This window comes from Pundamilia nyererei, unplaced genomic scaffold, assembly GCF_000239375.1.
Source record: "Pundamilia nyererei isolate P.nyererei 1_Seehausen unplaced genomic scaffold, PunNye1.0 scaffold00175, whole genome shotgun sequence".
NCBI lineage: Eukaryota > Metazoa > Chordata > Actinopteri > Cichliformes > Cichlidae > Pundamilia > Pundamilia nyererei.
The window spans coordinates 919,198-923,977 of NW_005187576.1; the positions used below are offsets into that span (position 1 = coordinate 919,198).

The window sequence follows — 4,780 nt, forward strand, 5'->3', positions numbered from 1 at the left end:
TCATGATGTTTCCTACTTAGCAGCCTTTTATCCACTAGAGGGCTTTGTAACTTTGGGAGCAAAAAACGTATATTATCACAATGCTTGTGATTTTAAAAATGTGGGTATGTGCGTGTCTGAACTGATGCTTGTCAAAAGATTTATTTTCTCTACCTAGGATGGTTCAACAGCTGGTTATACAAAGATGTTAGAAACAACGTGAATAATTTATCCAAGCTATTGACAGGTTTTTGCACCAATAAATTACAAATTTGACAGCAGGCCACTATGAATGGTCCACACAGACATGCTTTGTTTTATACCCTAATGCAATATTGTTGCAAATTAAATGCAACAAATATTTTACAATGAGTTCACTCTGGTGGCCTTGGGGTTTATGGACAGAGCATGGAAAGTTGGGTAAGATACATTTTTGGTGGGATGATAATCCCTAATAAACCCACACAGATTCTGGTAACATTTAGGTTAACAATCATGTGCGGTGCTGAGCTCCATACTGTGGTGGATTACTCTATCCAGGACGCCGTGTGAATTTCTGTGTGTGATCCAGGTCATTGGCTGTCAGAGCAGCTGTCACTTTACTCTGACTGACGAGAATTGAAACGCTGAGAATGAAGGATTAATCAAGCATAGTAACGTGGCCAGGATGATGACACGGCGCCAGCACCTGCCAGCACTTCGCTCTGCATTTGTCTGAGTGTGTCTGAAAAGCACCTCACAACTTGAGCAAGACAGCCGCTTCCCGGTTTCCATGCCAACCGCAAGGGCTGTTCATGTTGGAGCATGCTCAGTTTGGCTACCTTCTCTGTAACAATAGCCAGTGAGAGGGCTCACACTCACACACACTCTCTCTCTCACACGCACTTTACTCCAGCTCGCAGTGGGAGCGAGACAGAGAGGATAGGCTGCCCGCTGCGCTCCGGAGCTCATAACACACACAACGAGCAACAGACACACGCTGCTTTGTAACAAAGGTGAGTACACAAACATACAAAAATTCTTTTCACTTTTATGGCCTTTATTATCTTATGCGAAAGAGTTTGTGGCATATGCATCCTTCCCTGTGCTGGAAAGACCTGCAGAGTGGAGATAGTTGTTACCGGTGGAAAAACTAGAGCAAAAAGGAAAGAAGCATGTGGTCTGGTTGGTGAAAGAGCTGCATGAGCCTCTTTCTTAAAATGCCTTTGAAATGAGGCCATTATCATACATTCAATTCCCTATGTTTCATCTTGCAGGTGGTCTCTTGCAAACAGGGGGTCTTGTCATTTTATGAATGGTGAAAGCAGATTGAATATTTATTCTGCTCAATCGGAGGTGTAGTAGTTGACGATGCAGGGATCGCTCAATAATTCATAGAGCCTTGTATGGAGGGAAGTCGAGGAATGACAGCAGGTGTAATGTGATGCTTTGCATGGACAAAGATAGATGTTCTAGGCTTCTTTTGATAGTACAGCCCATTTTTACAACCTACTTTTGCTTATTCGTGTGTTCGTATCGGACAAAAGCTGGGAGATGTGTGTGATCACTAAATGTGTAACTCAAAAGGGCAAAGTCTTTCCTGGAGGAAAAGCGAGATAAACAGATGCAGTCTGATGTAGATGCTCAGACATCTTTGAAAACGTTGCATGATGTGAGTAGTTTCTTTTCAGGTCTGGATGACCCTCTAAAGATTTTGGGCCTGTATGTGTGTTGCGGACTGTCTGCCTGTCTGTCTGTGTGCGAGTTTGTACCGGGGCTGTTCTACACAAGAGATATCGTCAATATGAGCCATCACTCCCGCCCCGTATCTCTCTGAGGCATACTTAGAGATTCACTCACAGGCAGACATTCACTGCCCGCCTCCCACAAGATTAATTATGGTGGCTGATAAATTCCTGTCTGGTCGATAGTGTATTCCTCTGCAGCTGGCCAGAGCCTTGTGTTTGTGTTGGTGTATGCTGATGGTTATTTAGAGAGCAGCATGAATATCAACTGGCCTTGGCTGTGGCTTCCTGTAAAGCAGAGGTGAAGGAATGGGTGATCAAATTCATAACAATTTTTTTCAGTGCTTATGAACATTAGTCTTGTGTTGGGATAGTTCCTTGCAATAAAGTATGTTTTGCAGTCATCTAATGACACCATAAAACTCCTTATACCGTTACGAATGACCTGTTTTACCAACTTGTTCAAACTTTTGACTAGAACTCCTTAATTTCTTTTTTCAAGTAGTTTATTTCAGCCAGCTGTAGCTTACATGGTTCCATGTTGATGCCCTGAAATTGATTTAGAAATTTTGATTTAGACCAACAGTCTAAAGCTCTAAATAATTACATTTGCAGTAATAGTTGCAAACAGAAAACACAAAGATCTAATTGCAGATACAGATACAGTCATAAGGCATTGAAGATTTGCACATGCTAACCTATTCTCTACTCTTGTTCTATATTGTGTAAAGGCTCAAAAGATATTAGCGCAGTTTAATTTATCCCGAAAGCCTTTGTTGGGTGTCTTTTGCACTAAACGAAAAAAATTGATCAAGAATCAATACAGCAATTGATAAAGAATTGGACACATAGGCAGAATCATTAAAGGCATTGGTATCAGTAAATTCTCATCAATACTCATCTTAGTCGGCAATCATTGTCTATTGGCACAGGAAGTGAGGTCTTTTGGAGTTGTTGTTTGTTGGTTCTGGATAAATATAAGTACAGCCGGATGTCTTTGCTGTTTTTTATATTTTGTATTTTTCGACATCAGGTAATGTGCAAGAGGTTTATCGGCTGGCTGCTGTTGCTGGAAATGGTGACAGTGAAAGTTGGGACTTAAGTAGTAAATGTGCTATAAAATCAAAACAAAAAGCTAAAAGAGGCAAAAAAAAATTGCTTGAGATAGACTGTTAGAAATTTCTTGTGGCTTCAGATCACACACTCTATATAAAACACACTACTTAAAGCCACCTAGTAGCCATGGTCACCTGGCATTCAAAGTGGCACTTCTTCCTGGTAATGTGAGTCTACAACGAACGACTCACTTTTGGGTCAAAAACCTCTAGTGGCTATTTGAGGTACTACAGCCACTTGGATTAGAGCCTTTTCATATTAGTAATTTGTTAAATTATTGTCTGCGTAATGTTCCTCTTCCTGCTCCATTACTTACATAACCACTCCAGTGCCTGGATTATACATTCCCTTTTGGTCCAAGTGATATAAATTTGATGATGAGACTGTGTGTGCACGGGTCGACATCCGTTCGTTTGACTGTTTTTTGTGGCCGTGAGGACTCATCTGCAGAGATTTCATATCACAATGCACCAACTGTGCACGGGCACCAGGCGGCGGACTTCAAGTGCACATTAAAAAAGTCTAACAGCAATGTCTCCAGCTGTCCGTGTCTGCAACAGAGTATAATCAAGGCTTAAGTTTCCCCTGTCTTTCTCTTCTCAGTTGCCTGTCTGACAAAGACACACAAGGCACACACAGCAGTACCTAAAATGTTCAACTGAGAGGACAATTGACAAATAAAAGAGGAGAGGATGGGACACATGGCTGCCTAGGGAGAAAAGAGAAAAGCATCAGAGAATGGAAAGTTGTAGAGTGATGGATGGTAGACAGTGGGAGAGAGAGGGAGGCAGTCTTTCACCCTGCGGGAAATTGGAAAATAAATTGAGTTGACATAGGCAGGTTTGCATAGAGATATTGATGCTGGGGAGTGGGAGAAGAGAGCTTTTGACTCGGGGCTTAAAAGGTTCACGTGAGGCTAATCATGTCTGTACCCACCGGTTAGGATGACCAAAAGGTTTCTTGGGGATAGTAATTAGCTATTTCCATCTGCCATTTATAGAAAGATACAGTCCAATGTGGTTGGCTCTTCAGCGCTAATTAAATGGTGCTTTGGTATATAGTTAGGTGTACTTAGGAAAATGAGGAAGAGTAATTATTCTAACAAAAATCAGAGGAATAAACTTAGCTGTTATTGGAGCATCTTGTGGGTGAATCTTCTGCTTGGTGCCAGTAAAGTGGGACCCACTGTGGGATGTCAAGTTTGATTTTTAGTGATGTTCACATTTCGATGGCTTGGAGCAGACAGCTAGAGTAAGAGTAAGGTGTCATGCATGCTTGTATGAATGTGTGATGGAAGTACTAGTCAAAGTATGCTATGTGTTCAACTATATATATCCATTGCAGGAACTTTGCCCGAAGACAAGGATCTTCTGGGAGTCATTGCTTTTCCACCATGAGGACTGGGGTCTAAATTATGTTCTGGGGAAATTATTTTAGCCCTCAGAAGACCTTGGCGAGGTGCAAGGACTCTAAATGTGCACCAACTTTGGGTGGATGGGGGAAGTGCTGCACTTCCACTGGCTGCATAAGATACATGCAGCATTTGGACCCACATTTTAGAAATTGTTTCTATCTAAAAAATGATGAGAACACAGCAGCAGGCCGTGCATTAAACTGCATAAATGTAAATGCACTGTCATACAATAGTGAGTTTACTGAGCATTTGAGCGTTGATGTTTGTTAGTCAGGTCTCTGTAAACTGAGGTGACAGCTGATCAATGGCTCTTCATCCTTTTCATTTCCAGTCCCAACACCCACCCGTGCAGCCCCACGTCTTTGTCTGTGCTACTAAGATACATCCCTCCAGCTCCATCTTTTCATCGCTCTCATCCCTTCTTCCTCCAAACCCCTGCTCTTCTTTTCTCCTGTTTCCTTGATGCTGTTTTGTCTTTTATGTCAACTGAAAGACTCCTCTCCTCTCCTCTCCTCTCCTCTCCTCTCCTCTCCTCTCCTCTCCTCTC

The 4,780-nt window shown here is 42.1% G+C and overlaps 1 protein-coding gene across 1 annotated transcript in view; it reads left to right on the top strand.

Moving 5' to 3' along the window:
- Positions 1-866: 866 nt before the first annotated feature.
- The window catches only part of arhgef49 (Rho guanine nucleotide exchange factor 49), a 42,628-nt gene continuing 38,714 nt past the window's right edge, over positions 867-4,780 (top strand). The window contains exon 1 of the mRNA XM_005746221.1: positions 867-974. The gene's annotated coding sequence lies outside the window, so the exon portion shown is untranslated. The remainder of the gene's footprint in view (positions 975-4,780) is intronic.